Source organism: Ursus maritimus, unplaced genomic scaffold, assembly GCF_017311325.1.
Source record: "Ursus maritimus isolate PB19 unplaced genomic scaffold, ASM1731132v1 scaffold_6, whole genome shotgun sequence".
NCBI lineage: Eukaryota > Metazoa > Chordata > Mammalia > Carnivora > Ursidae > Ursus > Ursus maritimus.
Genome location: NW_024426774.1, coordinates 52,291,832 through 52,310,420, shown reverse-complemented (window position 1 = coordinate 52,310,420; position 18,589 = coordinate 52,291,832). Strand labels below are relative to the sequence as shown.

The window sequence follows — 18,589 nt, the reverse complement described above, 5'->3', positions numbered from 1 at the left end:
TTGGACCCCAACTTAAGAAACATTGTTTTAAGAGTTTAGCAGAGAGGCACTTGGCTGGCTCAGTCCATAGGGCATGCAACTCTTGATCTTGGGGTCACGAGTTCAAGCCCCACACTGGGCATAAAACTTACTTTAAAAAAAAAAAAAGTTTAGCAGGAAAAAGGTGGTGTGGTAATAGTGGTACAAAGCACAACTACAAAGTCAGAATTCCAGGTTGTAATGCCAGCAGAGACCTTAACGACTTTGTGAAGTTCTGCAGGTTGCTTTCCCTCTCTGTGCTTCATTTCCCTCACTGTAAAAGGAGATGGTAGTTATAGCTTCCTGATGGTTGGTTGGCAGGATTAAATGAGATAATCAATGAAAAGAAGGTAAGATTGCAACTGACACTAGATTCTTCCTACTCTGCCTTTGTGCTATATCCACAGCCAGTCTTATGCTAAGGAGGAGGAAGCTGATTAAGCTGATTAAGGAATCATAGAGCTAAGATCCCCTAACTTTGTTATTTTCTTCTTTAAAGGTTTTAAGGAGCTCCTGATAATACAGTTTTTGCTTTGTCTCCACGTGGTGGGCAGCTCCTTTCCTATCTACACTATTCCTTTAGTTCCCGTGAGGAAACTATGTTATGTGCAGATAGAAGTGGCAATTCATTTCTGGCTGATTGAATCATAATCATATTGTCAACTTTACAAGATGTTAATTACGAAATAAGAGACAATTGCTTGTGTTTTATGAGGCTGTTATGACATGCCTAGTATGCCCAGTGAGTGAGCCAGGAGGTTGAAATGCAAGTGCTTTGGGCTGTTCTTCACTATGTGTTAATGGCTCAATTAAACATACCTTAAAGGAGAGTTTCATCTTATTCCATAGTGGGTGTTTAATAATTTGTTTTGTTAGGAGATTTTTCCCTGAACAAGTCCTCTGAGGCTGAAGGAATTCTAAAGCTCTATTTCCAAACATGTTCCATGGTTCCTCTCACTCAGCCCCTCACAGGGAGGAGTATCTAGAAAAGCTTTCTCTGCAATCTGTGGCCTTGATTCTCAAGAGAACCGAGAAGCAGGGCAATTTTTAAAGGAACTCCATAGTTCACCTCATAACTGATTTGGACAGAACAGATACACTTGAAAAAATGCTTGAGTGTCTTATTTCTTCACAAAGGACCCCATCTCTACTGTTTAAGCCAACATTTATGTGAAGATCTTTTCATTTTTCTTTGCTCTCTAGAACATCATTGTTTCAGATCTCATGGCTGAAGTTCACACAGGAGAGTCACTGTATGATTCTTTTTTTTTTAATATAAAGCAATAGAAAATCTAGTTCCAAGTTAATGTTTCCAGTATCAGCTTCTTTTTAAAATTAATAGCTACATAATCAAATCAAAATATCATTTTTAAAAGGCACCTGGGTGGCTCAGTTGGTTGAGCACCCAACTCATGATTTCAACTGGGGTCATGATCTTGGGGTCACGGGATGGAGCCCAGTGTCAGGCTCCATGCTCGGTGTGGAGTCTGTTTGAGATTCCACTTGAGATTCCCTCAGCCCTTCCCCATCACATACTCTCTCTGTCTCTCAAATAAATAACTAAAATCTTTTTTTAAATATCATTTTTTAAGGAGGAAAAAAAAAAGAATAGTGGAAAGTTCTTGTGACCTTAAGCAATTGTGTTCACTACTTAATAAGTATTTGGATTTGAAACTTTTCCTTACCTCTCATGTATGATAGTCGCTCTGTCTTAACCCTACCATCACACTCTACTTAGTTTCCTCATCCTTCTTCAAGGGGCAGGAGGGGAGATTCTCAGTAGAAAAGACTCCTTGACTTTGCCCTATATTCTCCACCCCTCTAGAAGGGGGCCATGTTGGAAGTATCAGTACCGAAAGCACTAATTTGAAACAAGAATAAACATATGTTTAAGACACATAATTAAAAAGCCATGACTCCTCACACTCACAGTATTTCTAGTTCCCAGTCTCAAAGTTGTCAGTCCTTAAAGCTTGATAAACTACACAAAGAACCCACCAGCTACAGCAAAGAACCAGAATCTCACGTATTGGCTCACATTAAGCACTTACATAACCTTTAAGGGCCTTATTCTTGGCATCTCCTTTATTGAGCACTGACTGTAAGCAGAATCTTCTATTAAAATCTTTAAATTAAAATTAAAAACCTTCAGCTCAGGTCATGATCTCTGGGTCCTGGGATGGAGCCCCACATTGGGCTCCCGGTTCAGTGGGAGTCTGCTTCTCCCTCTGACTCTCCCCCTGCTCATGCTCTCTTTCTCTCTCTCAAATGAATAAATAAAATCTTTTTTGAAAAAAATAACCTCTTTAATTGAATATCATGCTACATTTCAATATACTTTTTTTAAAAAAAACTTTTCTTTATTTGGACTTGGAAGTCTATTGTAAAAAAAAATACATAATCTTGAGAAGAAAATTAACTGGACGATTGACCAGGATATGATTATAAAATAGGTGGAGTAACATTTGTTTACAGAAAAGGTATTCTATGTTTAGAAAAGAGAACAAACACCCCATTTGTCTCATTAGATTTTCTCTCCAAAAGTCTAACTAAAATTGTCTAGGGGTCATAGTTTTGTTTGTTTGTTTGTTTGTTTGTTTGTTTGTTTGTTTTGAGGGGGTTTTTCTTTCTGCAACCGAATAATAAATAGGTAGCCCACAAACTTAATATTCATGTATACAGCAATATCATCACGATTTTGTGAATGGAAAACCTAGCCACGTACAATTCAGATCCTATGACCTGTCCTTAGCCAAAATGTGTAATAATAAAGCGACTTCTTCCCCAGGGCAACACCCATTCCACTCAGTGCTCCATACTGCCCTCTCCTGGTGGATTTTCTGGAACTCCCACATCTCTGGCAGCTGAGTCCCAAACCCTAGACAATTAAAGCAGACGCACATGAACTTCTGTTCACCTCTGAACAAAAATGAAAAAGAAAAGGAATGCAAAAGGGAAAAAAAAGAGAAGAAAACATTTGGATATGTCTAGCTTTGGCAATTCAAACAATATTAGAATCATTCTTCATCTAACCACCTACCACTTAGTCCTTAGTTCCTTTTTCTCTTCTTTCTTTCTTTCTTTCTTTTTTTTCTTTTTTCAAGAAATAAACTCAAAATAGTTCATCACAATAGCAATGACTAAGAGGTTAAGAAGAAGCAGCCCAAGTTTAATGTTGTTTTGTTCTTAACAGAATGAAAAAAAAAAATCCTAAACCCAAACCCTATAATTCAACCCAACTTGTCACTACCCTCTGATTAAAGCAGTTTTTTAAAATAACAGATAGGAAGCTGAGATCTGCATTGAGATAAAGATGGTTAGCATAGATCAAAAGGAACTATACATATGTCAGTTAGATTAAGTGACAGGATGTGGGGAAGTGGTAGGTCCCATATCCAGTTACTTTATGCACGAGTACATTTGCTGAATGCAGGTACTCTAACAGGCTAGCCACGCATAGATGGAAACCAGGGAAATTAATGGAAAGCAATCTATAATGGTTAGAGTGTTTGTTCTGATATGGATCCAAGACCACATTTCTCCTAATTAGTAATATTACTGTAATTTTTTATAACTGTCTACCTTGCCCTGCCCAGGACAGTAAATTATCTTTGAATCTTTCATCTGGCATTTCTGGAGGGGGTCAGCATTATGTTGTAAGTACTCTATATCCCACATACATAAACTTAGTAATTAGATATAGACAATTTTCCCAGCCAATTAGAAGGAGAAATATTTAAAATCTTCTCCCCCACCAAAAAAAAAAAAAAAAAATCTTTTGAAGGCATTTTGGGAGACAAAAGGGACAAATGATATAGAATGTCAATATCAATGGAGCCCAGAAAAGAATACTTAGCTGGTTTTGAGGTGAATTGGGATTGGGGAGAGGAAGGATAAGAAGCAAGAATAGTTTACTTGCTAAGTAAAATGGAAAAATCATACAAGGGTTATTTTTCAGGAAGGGTGAATTACAACAGAAGAATATTGCTTAAGACCACAATTAATGCCACATATTTCTTTTGGATTCCATTCATATGTTACCATTCATAATGAAGGTGATCTTGGCTAATCAAGGCCAGGCTATAAATCAGAGAAATTAAAAACCCATGTTAGGGAAATACTATGAAGCTTAATACAGCGATTCCTTCCTTACTTAATGTAGTCACTAAGATCTAAAATTCTACAGCTGGAAAGACCTTCTTATTTACCTTTACCAGACCTGACTAACCCCAGTTTAGTAATAATCAAATCAAATCACCCTTTAGCTAGGGGTGCCTGGGTGGCTCAGTCGTTAAGCGTCTACCTTCGGCTCAGGGCCTGATCCCAGGGTCCTGGGATCGAGCCCCACATCAGGCTCCTCTGCTGGGAGCCTGCTTCTTCCTCTCCCACTCCCCCTGCTTGTGTTCCCTCTCTCGCTGCCTGTCTCTCTCTCTCTCTGTCAAATAAATAAATAAAATATTTTTTTAAAAAAATCACCCTTTAGCTAAAACAATTGCATACCCTTAGTAATCCAACAGGCTAGGACTAGGATGAGCGAAATGAGGCATTTGCCTTCAGGCACAAACTTAAAGGGGGCCAAAGGAGGGGGTTCCAAAGCCTTAGTAATCAAGATAAATAATATTTCAACTTCACCTACCCAAATGCCTTCTCTGTTGAATCCTGTCTTTATTTAAAATTTTGTTATATTGTTCATCATGGATGTTTTTGCATTGATTTTTTAAATATAATTTATCTTGATAACTGAGGTTTTTGGCACTTAAATTTTGCACCCTAAAGCAAATACTTCACTCACCTCATACTAGTCCTGGACCTGTAAACCCATTCCACTATTTATATAATTTCAGAATCAGAAATTTTTTCCTTACATCTAACTCAGGGTTTCCCAGGCTTTGGCACTATTAGACATTTTGGGGCCAGATAATTCTTTGTTGTGGGGGTTGTCCTGTAAATTATAGGATGTTTAGCAGCATCCCTGGCTTCTACCTACTTGATGCCAGTAACACCTTCCCCCTCCCTTCCACCAAAAATGTCTCCAAATTAATCCTGGTTTAGAACCATTAATCTTGGGGCGCCTGGGTGGCACAGTGGTTAAGCGTCTGCCTTCGGTTCAGGGCGTGATCCCGGCGATCTGGGATCGAGCCCCACATCAGGCTCTTCTGCTATGAGCCTGCTTCTTCCTCTCCCACTCCCCCTGCTTGTGTTCCCTCTCTCGCTGGCTGTCTCTATCTCTGTCGAATAAATAAATAAAATCTTTAAAAAAAAAAAAAAAAGAACCATTAATCTTCCCAAGTCTCATGTGCTACAAACCACCCCATTTCTTCCTGTTGTGTCCTCAGAAACATAAATAAATAAATAAATAAATAAATAAATAAATAAATAAATAAATAAAATCTTTAAAAAAAAAAAAAAGAACCATTAATCTTCCCAAAGTCTCATGTGCTACAAACCACCCCATTTCTTCCTGTTGTGTCCTCAGAAACATAGAAAGCAGCTTTTCATCATCTTCTAAATAACCCCATGAGATTCTTTGCTTTGTAGAATATGTGTTTACTTTATAATCTGATTAGAGTGATGATAATCATGTTAGTATGTCTAGACATAGCGCAGTCAAACCCCTGGCCTCTGTAAGGTTTATTCCTGTCTAATATCTGACATCTCAGTAGACCACTGGGCCATCTGAAGCAGTAGCTTCTTCCAGAAGTTCCAAGATGTCTTGTAATTATAACCCCTTTGTCAAACTGCAAACCCAACTCCTTCATTGAATTAGGCCAGAGAGGTTAGTTACACCCAACCACATTTCATTCTCTTCAAAGTGAATTTCATTTTGGAATTTATCAATAATCTTTATGTAAGCTATCATATCCTCTTCCATCTCAGAAACTAAGACTCTAATGAGTTAGATTATATCAAATATTCAGCAGTTCAACTTCCTCTGTGATCTTAGTTTTGTAACTACTACCGTTGTGGGAAGCCATTTTTCCTATAATGAACAGGAAAGATATTTAGCATTTCTTCTTATTATTATTCAAAAGCTAACTTCATTACAAAATGTTTAAAGCTCACAGTTAGACCTGGAAATCAATTTATACTTGGAAGGTAAAAATCCACTTCTGGATTCTAGTTTAGTAGCAACATACTGAAAAGTCTCATATTCATCATGCAAACTGCAATATGAATCATAAGTAGGTCGTCAGATAGATGACCTAGAAATTCTTCCCGATGACACACATCTACCACCTTCATCCTCCACTCAGTTGAACTTTCATAAGATTCTGGATCCATATGTGGGTTCCCCCCCCACCCAGGTAGGAATGGTGTATGTGGCAGTCAACATATATTCAAGATAATGGGTTTGGATATTATACCAGCCAGGGGTCTTGGCTACAAGCAACAGAAACTGACTCTGGCCAGTTAAGTAGGAAAATAAGGCGGGAGGAATATATATATATATACATATATATATATTGCTGAGTTATTAAATAGTTCAAGGAGTTTCCAGCATGATTGGAACCAGGCTAGAAAAGGAGATCAGACAAGGGAGCAAGGCAGCAGTGGACCCCAGCCAAGAGCACACCACCTAACCCATCTAGCGAGGAAACCACTACTACCATCCCTACCACTAAACAACGGATGCTGCAGGTTACCAGGCAGCCACAGACACTGGACTTTGGCTGGTGCTCCTCCTGCTACCACTACCTGCTACCACCACCTGCCTCTGGATTCTCCACTGTCTCTGCCTCTTTGTGTTACCAGCAACTAGTTCAAAGTCAATAGTAGGTGCATCTGTTTAGTCAAGCCTGGGTCAAGTGCCTACATTCAAGCTGCAGTGGAAGCTGGGACAAGGTCTGGACTTCTCAACTTCAAGTGGGAGGCAGACAACCAAGAAAATGAGCTGTCCATTACAGGTATGACAAAGAGAGGTAACTAATAATAACGGATTAAATATTGGGCTCTGGAGTCAGACTATCTGAATTTGAATTTATGCCTATTACTAGCTATGTGACCTTGAGCAAATTACTTAAATCCTTAATCATTTCTATTTCCTCACCTTTACAACAGACCCTTTATGAGGATTAAATAAAAACATCCATGTAAAATTGCCTAGAATGGTGTATGGTACGTAGAAAGTACTTCCATATATTTATATTTGTGTGTCCATACACACACACACACACACACACACACACACACACACACATATGAATATGTGTGTATGCCAGCATGTAACATTGATAACAGGGATAGAGCCTCTCTACCCCTATTTTCTTTCTCCTTTTATAAACACCTGCTAAATACTGAGGCAATACTTGTATATCTCAGACTTTTCATTTAGTTTAGTGCAGGACAAGGCAACTAAACTTAACTTTGGTCTCCCCCACCCCTCTACTTGAAATGTACATGATCTAGCAGAGCAGAACCAATGAAGAAATCATCCTAGTCCAACATTGGCTGGAGTAGCATAAAAATGGAAATTCAAAGGGTGGGATTAATTTTGTCTGGGGAGCTAGAAAAATCATTATAGAAGGAACTTGACAGGGAACAGGAAGAACAGATAATGAACTTCTTTATAGAGTAGAGAGAAGACTTCTGCCAGACAGTGAGAATACTCTCAGCACAGCTGTGTAACTGCAGGGTCTGCCTGGGAATGGGGAAGAGCCGGGAAGGATAAGAGCAAGGGATTGATGGGAAGGTAGAAAAAGATGAACTGAGAAAGACAGACTGGGGCCATATTGTCAAAAACACACCAGACCTGACCAAAGACCCTGGCAATGTGTCACATCATTGGGATCAATACCTTAGGTGATTATTTATTCCTGGTGAGATTTTTAGTTCACTATGCAGAAGTTCAACTCCAGGGATTAAGGTTGGCTTAAGCAAAACAATGGAATAGACAGAGTTTGTCCCAGACCTTCTTTATGTTGAGTCTCCCTTTCCCTCTTAACCTCTACCCCAGGTCCCCAGGGCCATCTGGAAAGCCTCTGCCTGTACATCACAACCTATTCGATGCTGCCAGAGGTTTCAGGCCTTCGTAGTGCTTCCAGCTCCACGCCCTGCCATTCTTCTTTCTTCTCCACACCTGTCAGAGCCCCAATTTCTGTTGAATTGACAAGACTGAGCATGTGCTAAACAGATAATGCAGTTTCAACGGCAGTCCTGGTCCACAGCTCTTCCTCATAACACATCGCCCTAATAGTTGCAGTGGACTCCCCAGAAACGATATGAGCAGTTCTCCAATCTCAATTACTGCTAGCTCCTAGAGCTATGTTTTCCCCAATCTCTCCACCCCAAGCCCCAGCTGCAGGTAGAGCATGTGCTCTAATAAGGACAGAAGAACTTTTATAGCCCACAAACTTAGAAAGCTCAGAACAGGATTGCTCTAGAAAGTCTGATGTGAATGATTGCTTCCTCATTTCTTCTCAGGAAATAGAAGTGGCTCTGGGCTAAGGATTAAATCTGCTCTTCCCTTCTGGACATAGAAGGTCTCAACTACTCCAAGACCATTAAATACCCAGGGATTTGAGCCCAGCGGCTCCAGCATTCATGTGACTGGAAACGGAAGGGTTTGGCCTCTTGCTGTGGAGGGGTTTAGCACACTGATTGCAGAGCTCAGTGGATTTCTTGTACGTTTTGTTTCAACTGCCAAGAGCCCAGGGACTCAAGCCTTGTAAGATGCTCATGGAATGTCAGGGAATTGAGAAGGGACCCAGGGAATTGATGTTCGCTGAGCTATTGCTGGTGTGCCTGGGATGGGGAGTGAGGAGGCCTAGAGATGCGGCGCATCCTGAAGAGCTATGGCTGAGAGGGCTTCATGCTGCAGGGCTAGCTTCTTTAGTAACCTACTCTGGTAAGACACAAGGGATGGATAAAAATGAGCAATTATACTTGAGACAGATCCGTTCCTTCAGTGGCAATATATTTTCCTCACATGCTTTTCTCTTCACAGCAAGCAAATGCACGTGGAGCCAGTGACTATGAAGTCGGTCATATTAAATTTACTCAGTTTTCTTCAAGTCTTTAAGCGTGAAGCGTTACAAACCTTCATATGTACACTAGGGAAAGAAAGGAAGAAAAAAAAGAACTCCACAGCAAGGCCTAAGAAAAAGCCTGTGGAAAGAAAACGGCAAGATAAAGCCACACAATTTCAAATCTTAATCTCCTGAAATGGTGCTTTTAAAGCTGCACTTTCCACATTTCTGAGTGGGGCCCGTCAAAACTCCGTGTCAAATCATGTTATAAACTTGTTTTTTATCTGTTTGTGATAGCTTTCAAGGGCCAGTAATTCCCCCATATGTGGCAGAAAAGTTCATAGTAGAGATTTGCGCACTTGACTAAGCTTCCTGCATTGCTTTTTGTGGAGTGCTGGTGAAGGAGAGAGATTTGTCCTCCCTTTCAGAACTAAACCATGCAACTGCCAGCGACACAGTCTAGAAGCAAACCAGAATCACTCACTTGGTCAGATAATCTATAGAACGATGACTTAATATTACATACTCTCTGCTTTTGTCCAGTAAAACACATAACCAGGTAGAATGCCCCTGCCTTTTTTCAGGTACAAATTAACAGACAAGACCCCATCGATGAGGGAGGCCTTTTCGGTGCCCTCTCCCCAGACACCCTCCTTTGGCACCCCTGTCCCATCACCAGAGGTGGCCCGGAGTTCTGGGTGCCAGCTGGCTGCTGGGGTGACGATAGTGCCAGGCGCTCAGGAAAAGAGAGTTGTGGAAACCATACAGCTGTGGAGAGAGGGTGTCATCTGCCTTGGGAAGGGTGGGGGACAACTCACTCTGTCCCCTCCTCTATTCACCTGGTGGCACTGACTGGCCTGAGGCTTAACAGGAAGAGGCAGGTATGACCAGCTCCAAATGGCATCCTCAGGCCCAGGGGTCATAATCACAGGTATCAGCCAGGGTAGTGTCAGTGAGTGAAATGGGCCAGGTATAAGCAATAAAGATGTTTGGGGTCTAAGAAAAGAAAAGAAAAGAAAAAAAGACATAATCTACTATGTTATTTATTTGGTTGGTTTTTTGGTTTTTGGTTGTTGTTTTTCTTTTTTTTTTTAATAAGACAGCTTTCTTTTTTTAAATAGACAACATTCTGAAACAAAAAGAAAATTAGTTCCTCTTGGCAAACTAATAAACTTTCTTGTATTAGGCGTGACATCTATTGTTCCCTTTTTCCCTTAACTGTCAAGAGGCTGAAAGCTATATGTTATGCTTCCCTTTGATTTTTTTAAGTTTTTTTTTTTTTTTTAATAAGCTCTACACCCAACTTGGGGCTTAAACTCACGACCCTGAGATCAAGAGGCATGTATGTGCTCTACCAACTGAGCCAGCCAGGCACCTCTCTTGGATTTTTTTGACAGAGTAATTTCCCCTCCTTCCCATCCCTTTCCTCTCCACACGCACACACACACACACACACACACACACACACACACACTTGCCTGGTGGCCTGTAAAGTTATAACATAGATAACATAAGTGTAATACTGATTAAATATTTCAGAGTTCTTAATTTCTTAATATTAAGTATTAATATGTGCCAAGGTCCTATTTTTATTTTCTTCTAAAACCTTCTGTTGAATGGCTGAACTCAGCGGGAAGAACCATTATAGAAATTCTAAATTCTGGCTCTATCAGTGAACTGTAAAGGTATCCCGATTCTAAAACATCTTGTTCTCATTTTAAAGACCTAAAGTAGTTCCCTTTGGAAGTTTTTTAGTTTTGTTTATGGTTGTGTTTTTCTTTTTCTTTCTTTCTTTCTTTCTTTTTTTTTTTTTTGACTCCCTACCATCTCCGTCTGCAAGCCAAGATTATGAAAAGAGATGATATACTTTAGGAAAGGGCCATAGATCCAAAATTAATCTCTACCAAAGTTAATTCCTGCATAAATTAAGCTGAATATGTTTTCCAACACCATAAATCAAGTGTAATAGGTATAAATAAAACATGAACTCAGGTTTCCTCATTTATAACTTCAGCTTTATGACACTTCAGTGTGGAAAAGGGCAAAGTTGTTTTTGTTTTTTCTTCTTTTTTAAAGCTGTTGGGTTAGTAGATATTGTAAAGTCAAATAGATTTCCTCTCTATAGCTGAAAAAGCTAATAATCAGAAGCCCACAGAAAAATTCCTTCTGCATACTTATGCAAAACATCATATAACCCTCCTCCTGAGACGAGCAAAACAGTAGAATTGCCAGGGAAGATTTGAGAATGGGGTGGAGAGGAACCAAAAGCTCTGGGGATGAGGAAGTTTAGTTCTGCTGCATGAAGCACATGGCCAGTTGTTGGCGTCAGGTTATCCCTGGCTACAATTTAGTTCTTGGAGAATCCATGAGGGGCAATGAAAATAAGGTATCAGGATGATCCAGTTGAGAACTAACCTATAGCGGGCGTTGGGGTGTGCCTCACCCCCTTTACTTGGCCAGTACATCTACCCCTCAGCTGTGTGAATGTCCACTGCTAACAGCCTTGGCTAGGAAATTATGCCCCATTCATCCTCCCACCAAGGCTGGGGCAGCCCACAGTCAATGAGGGCACAAGGGGCCAGCCCCCTCCTCCCTGCTCTGTCTTGAGCTTATACTACAGAACTACATTGTCTGACATGGTAGACATTAGCCATGTGTAACTCTTCAAATTTAAATTAAATTTAAAAATAAGTTTGTCAGTTATGCTAGCCATATTTCATATACTCGATGGTCATATGTAGCTAGTGGTAACTATACTGGACAATGCCAATTACATAGAACATTCCCAACATTGTAGTAGCTTCTATTGGACAGCAGAGCTCTAGTCTACCCACTATGGAGCAGGCTAAGGCTAGATTTCACCTAGGTGAAGTCCATGCTCAGCTCTTTCCCTTTCCCTATCCTGCTTTCCTATCTTGCCTCCCTGCCTTCTATCCATCTGTCTGTCTATCTATCTATCTATCTATCTATCTATCTATCTATCTATTTATTTTTCTGAAGAGTATTCCTTCAATAAGTCATGTGTACCCAAGTCCCCGTGTCAAGCTCTGCTTCTAAGGAATTCTGTCCAAGACACCATCTATATTGATTTCAGCTTTAGGCTCATTGTAAATAAACTAAACATTTATGTATGGAAGGCTTAGATTTCCTTACCCTGAAAGATACTCAGGCATGCTTGTTTTCTAAAACATAAGCTCAGAGTCAGTGGGCCAGATTTTCATAAAAGGAAAAGGGCTCTGGGAACAAAATGAAAGAGTCCTAAATAAAAAAATTGTGACTGAGGAGTGTGAGTCTTTGCAGGAGGCAGGCAATGCCCAGATTGGGGGCGAGGTGGGGCACTAGCTGAAGGGTTATGGTAGAGCTGAATAGGAAGTGTCATGGGTATGAAAGCAGAATACCTGACTGAAGGTAGAAGACAAGCCATAATCTCAAGTCAACTTCCTTATCCTTACCAAGAACTAAATGTTACATAGAGAAAATCAACTCATACCTCCCTGTGATTTATGGAGAGCTTGCTCTATATCACATGTCATGCACCTTTGCCTCCACTTTCTTTAAGTCTTCCCTTTGAGTCTTCAAAGGAGTAGTTTCCTCTTCCTGAATATTTCAGCACTACTCTGTATAATAGAAGTACAATGCAAGCCACATATGTAATTTAAATTTTTCTGGTAGACACATTAAAAAAGGTGATTTTAATTTTAATCATCAATTTTATTTAGCCCAATATATCCAAAATATTATCATTTCAACATGCAATCAGTATAAAAACTTACTAATGGTACATATTCCATTCTTTAATTTCATATTGAGCCTTCAAGATCCAGTATGTAGTTTACACTTATACTACATCTCATTTTGGACTGGCCATATTTCCATCGCCTTTAGATTTTGTACGTATATTATCTATACAAAACTAAAATTAAATTATTGCTTTTTAAGTTAGATTAAGAACAAAATAATTTAGAACAAAAGTTCCCAAACAACTGAACACAATTGTCTGCTTTGTAGGTCAGGTGTGAGGGTCTAATAAGATAATTCATGTTGATGACCTGCGTGGTCTGACACTTCGCAGGTATGAAATAAATCATAGATAGTCTTGAATTGATATTACAGCTACCCTTAAGCTACTCTTAAGGTTTAAGAGACACAATTTTAATAACTAATTGATGTAAAATCTGTGATTTCCAACTGCAATAATACTTTTCTTTGAAAGGAGCATGATGGTGGGGAATGGGGAGCTGGTGGGAAGAGAAGGCTGAGCTAGAACTCTTTTGTTACTAACCCAGCATCCAGCCTGGGGATTTTTTTCAGAACAGTATATTACATCTGTATGATAAAGGCTACGTTTGTCAGTGGGAAGAAGGAAAAAATAGGTAAAGCAAGTTGGAATAAAAAAGCAAGAGGAGCAGTGTATAACCACCAATTATCTGGACAAAGAAATGAAATGAAAGGAGAAATGAAATCTGGATAGGACATTAATGAAATCTCCTCCTGCAGAAAGAGTAATTGAGAGGCCCTTAATTCTGTTTGCAGCACAGTGAACAACACTTACCTTGTCGGAAGTATCCCCACTGGGGCCCTCCCCCATCCATGTTACAATGGCTGTAGTTGTGGAGTAGCTTCACTCCTGTAGAGTGTGGTTCTTTCTGCCTGTAGACTGGACCATAGTGGCATGGAAATAAATACATTTTTCAAAAGATGTGGTTTGAGACCACATGAAATGCAATGTGTTCAAAAATTGGGAATGATGGGGCACCTGGGTGGCTCAGTCAGCTAAGCATCTGATCTCAGCTCAGGTCTTGATCTCTGAGTTCAAGCCCTGTGTTGGGCTCCATGCTGGGCAGATTTACTCTCTCTGCTGGAACTGATACATCCATCTCCTGTCCACTGACACTGACACTCCTCTCAGGCCTTCATGTTGGGACTGGAACTATACCACGGGCTTTCATGGGCCTCCAGCTTGCCAACTGCAGATCACAGGACTGCTCATTCTCTATAATAATGTGAGCCAGTCCCTCATAATAAATCTCTTTCTATATATCTCTATTATTTCTTATTGGTTCTGTTTCTCTAGAGAACCCATACTAATAACAGACTTCAACATGTCTTTTAGGGGAACACACATCAACTCATTCCATGATACAGTGGCAACAGCCAGGGAAGACAAAAGTCTGAGAAGGAATTGGGAGCTGGCAGGCACAAACAGAAGAACCACATTAGGCATCACGCCATGAATTGTGTTTACTGAGAGTTAGGGGTTTGGAGGAGAGTGAAGGCAGCTAGATATGATCTTCTCTTTCCATCTCTGTTTCCAGCCAACGAAACCAGCTGCAATTCCGGAGAACACAAAGGGAAGCACTCCAAAACATGTTGCAAAATGCCTAGTTCCTGAGCCAGATGCAAGCAGCCTGTGCTATACTAGAGCTAAAAAAAGAAGAAAATCAAGGGAAAGGGTGACCGTACTTATTTTTCTCCAGTCCCTGAGGCACAATGAAACAGACCCTTTTAGCTCAAGACTTTTGCTGCCAGGATTCTAGCACTGTTTGTCAGACTGCGCTAACCAACTATGCATTCATTATTCCTCAGGAATCCCTGTTCTGGAAGCATTTTCCCCCAACCCATTCAGACCATCAGCATCCAAATCTCCCTAAGGGGATGTCTTTTGTTTTGTTTAGTCAGAGTTGAATGTCCTGGTTGCAACCCTACAGATGCATCGCTAAGACATTAGTCATTCAGAGTCGTATAAAGGGCCAAACAGGACCATCCAAACACATTCTAAAGCAAAAGCCACATCTGCTGGGCCTTAACACAAAGAATACTCTGTCCCTTTATGCTTAGGATTCCCTTCTTGGCATCCATATATGTGCTTTTAAATGCTCTGTCAGACAAGCCCTGGATGCTGCCCATGGTCACGTTTGTATGTGGGAGTGGAGAGGAGGGGGTAAGGATTTGGGCAGAAAAGAGGAGATGTGAAAATGAGTGGATTATCACGGGCAGAGCTTGCCTGCACACAGTGACCTAAAGGGAGGGTGAATCCTGAAATAAGAGTAATAACAGTAATTGCTCCTTATATTTACTGAGCATTTAATAAGTGCTCTACAAGTATTATCTTATATAAGCCTCATAACAACTCTATGAGATGGGAACTATTATTGTCCTCATTTTAAGGGTGAGAATCCTGCAATTTAAGGGACTAGGGGATTTACCTAAAGTCGTACAATCGGTTTAGTAACAGCCTGAGATCCAGGCAATCTGGCTTTGAACCTGACCCTCACTAATTTTTTTTATTTTATTATGTACTACTTGATGCATAAAACATATAAATAAGGCATATATGTTATAATGTGTAATAATAACACAGGCCACCATGCAACTTTAAAGCTCCATCACTACCAATGTCTTTGAAGTGACCTGTTTGCTTCTACTCATTCCATCTTCAACCTCACCCCCGCAGAAAACACCATTATGTGTTTATCACTCTCTAGGTGTGTAAAATAGCCTTTACCACATAGGTAAATATCCTTAAAGCTATAGTTTTAGTGTGGTTTTGAGCTTTTAAAAAGTAGGGTCAGAGCTGAACTTACTTTTTTTTTTTTAATTCAACATTATGTTTCTGAAATTCATCCCTATTGTGTCAGTTGACTGTGCTGTCAACATTTTCACTACTGGGCTCCATTGGTATAAATATACCGCAATTTATTTATACATTCTCCCATTGGGGGGCATTTGGGTTGTCCCCAGTTTCTTCTGTTGCAGACAATGCTATTATGAACATTTTTGAACTCGTCATCAAATCCATATGTGCGAGAATTTCTCTAGGGTATTACAGGGTCAAATTATTTTCCAAAGTGTTTGCACCAATTTATACTCTTCAACTGTGTGTGGAAGTCCTTGTTCCACATTCTCACCAACATGAGGTATTATCAGGCTTCTTAGTGTTCGCTAAGATAGTAGGTGTGTAAAATGGTCTCATTTGATGTCAACTTGTATTTGAATATTATTATATTATATTTGTATTATATTATTATTCTTAATCATATCCAGATAATGCTTGTTCACATTTACACCAGTTTAGCCTTCGTGTTTACCAGGTATTTTTGTTCATCATTCCTCCTTATATTTCTGACCTTCCTACTGGGATAATTTTTCTTCTTCCTAAATGATATCCTTTATTTATTTTTTTAAAGATTTTATTTATTTATTGGACAGAGAGAGACACAGCGAGAGAGAGAACACCAGCAGGGGGAGAGGAAGAGGGAGAAGCAGGCTTCCTGCTGAGCAGGGAGCCCAATGCGGGACTTGATCCCAGGAGCCTGGGATCATAACCTGAGCCGAAGGCAGACGCTTAACGACTGAGCCACTCAGGTGCCCCTGAATGATATCCTTTAGAAGTTTTTTTAGTTAAGAGCCATTGATTGTAAATTCTCTCATTCTTTGCTACTCTGAAGATACCTTTATTTAGCCCTTGTTCTTAAAAAAATACCTTTCCTGGAATTCAATCTTATTTGGATATTATGTTAATGAGCTGAAAGATATTCTTGTCTGTTTTCCCTTGTTGTTATTGAGAAGTCTACTGTCACCCCATTTGCTTTTCCTTTGTAGGTGATCCTTTTTCTCAGGCCATTTTTAAGATCTTTGGTATTTTGTGGAATCATACAAAAATGTGTCTAGGTGTAGTTTTTTAAATTCTGTTTGACATATGTTGGTCTTTCTGTAGCTGTGGATTCATGGCTTTGATTATATTTCATCACTTCAAACATTGTCTCTCTTCTCTTACTCCTTCTGTTTTCCATACTGTTTAATTTATATGTCATCCTTCTCATCTCCCAATGTCTCTGTGCAGTATTACAGATAATTTCCTCAGCTCTTTTCTATAGTTTGTCAATTCTTTTCTCAGCCATTTCTAATCTGCTGTCTAACCCACCTATTTGTTATCCATATCGAGATTATAATTTTTCATTTCTGAAATGGATTCCATTTCTGATTTCTAGGTCATTGTTGATAGTCTCTTCTACACACATTTTTAAGTGAATTTTTTTTATCTTTAAATTATCTTTAAACTTTCTTTAAAGTTTTCAATATCTGATCATTACAATATCTGAATTCTTGGAGGAGCACTGTATCAGTTTTTTGTTTCTTCTGACTCTCACTCTTGATTAGTTTCCTATAACTGCTATAACAAATTATCGCAAAATTGGTGATTTAAAGCAACACAAGTTCATTCTGTGACAGTTCTGGAAGCCAGAAGTCCAAAATTAGTTAAAGCCAACATGTTGGAAGGGCTGCTTTTTCCAGATGCTGTAGGGCAGAATTTATTTCCTTCCTCATTCCCTTTTCCAGCTTCTTGAGGCCACCCTCATTCCTTGGCTTGGGACCCCTTCCTTGCATCACTCCAGCCTCTTGCTTCCATCATGACATGCCCTACTTCTGTAGTCAGATCTCCTTCCTCTTTCCTCTTATAAGGATACTTGTGATTGTATCTAAGGTCCACTTGGATTATCCAGGATAATTTCCCCATCTCAGTATCCTTAATCACAGCTGCAAAGTCCCTTTTTTCATGCAAGGTGATGTTCATAGGGATTGGAATGGCATATTTTGGGGGTCCATTATTCAGACTACCACACACTCATTGTTAGAGACTGCTGGTTGCCAATAAGTATCCATTCTCCCATCCCTTCCTAGGAATGAAAATACTAATTTTTAGGCAGGCTTATCATCAGCTGGTTAAAACTTCCTAGTTTTTTGTTATTGTTTTCTTGTTTTGATATCCAATGTGGTCATTGGAATTAAAATTTTGCCAGTAAGTTATAAGTGGAGGTGCTATGTGCAACATCCAGAATATGTTTCTAAAGAGAATAGTCATACTCTTCTTGTCCTTCCTTCCAAAATGGTCTGGAATGTGGATATCTGGAGCTCCAGCAGCCATCTGGGATCACAAGAACAGTGATCATAACCAAGATCTCGGAGGATTCATGAACCATAAGAAAACAGGTCCCTGATGAATTTGTGATAAACCTGCCCTGGATACCTACTTCTTGGTTTGTTTTACATGAAAACAAATAAATGCATGTTTAAGCCACCATTATTTGATGGGTTTTTTGTTTTTTTGTTTTTGCCATGTGTAAATTTAGTCCTAAGTGATATAATCATTATGGCTTCTTTCCTTGTGTATTTTTCTTAATTTTTTATTGTGATCTTTTATTTGGTTCTACATAATCTGTGGGAATCCTGAAAACCTGAATTAATGACACCCTCCTCCAAAATGGTTTTGCATTGACTTATTCTTGGAGTCGTGTATACCACCAACAGGAGATGGGTTTAACCTTCTTAATGAAGGAATGATCTCCAGCAGCAGGCTGAATTTAGCTTCCAATCCCTGCATTTGTGGCTGGAATTGGCGTTTATCTTCCAAATTTGCAGTTTTCTCTCCTTTCTCGATCCTGGTTTTAGCTTACTTTGCATGTTTGTATGTTGTTCTTTTGTTTTATTATCATTGGAAAGTTCCCTCTGTTTCTGGTGAGAGCTCAATGTATTAAAAATCATGTCATCACCTGGATGCAATGCCATTGTAGTAGAGTATTACCTCAGGGTATCTTGTTCACCAT

General features: G+C 39.5%; 1 long non-coding RNA gene across 9 annotated transcripts in view; it reads left to right on the top strand.

Annotated features, from left to right (window-relative positions):
- Positions 1-18,589, top strand: part of LOC103671338 — a 55,334-nt gene that overhangs the window by 7,677 nt on the left and 29,068 nt on the right. The gene's annotated exons all lie outside the window — the stretch shown is intronic.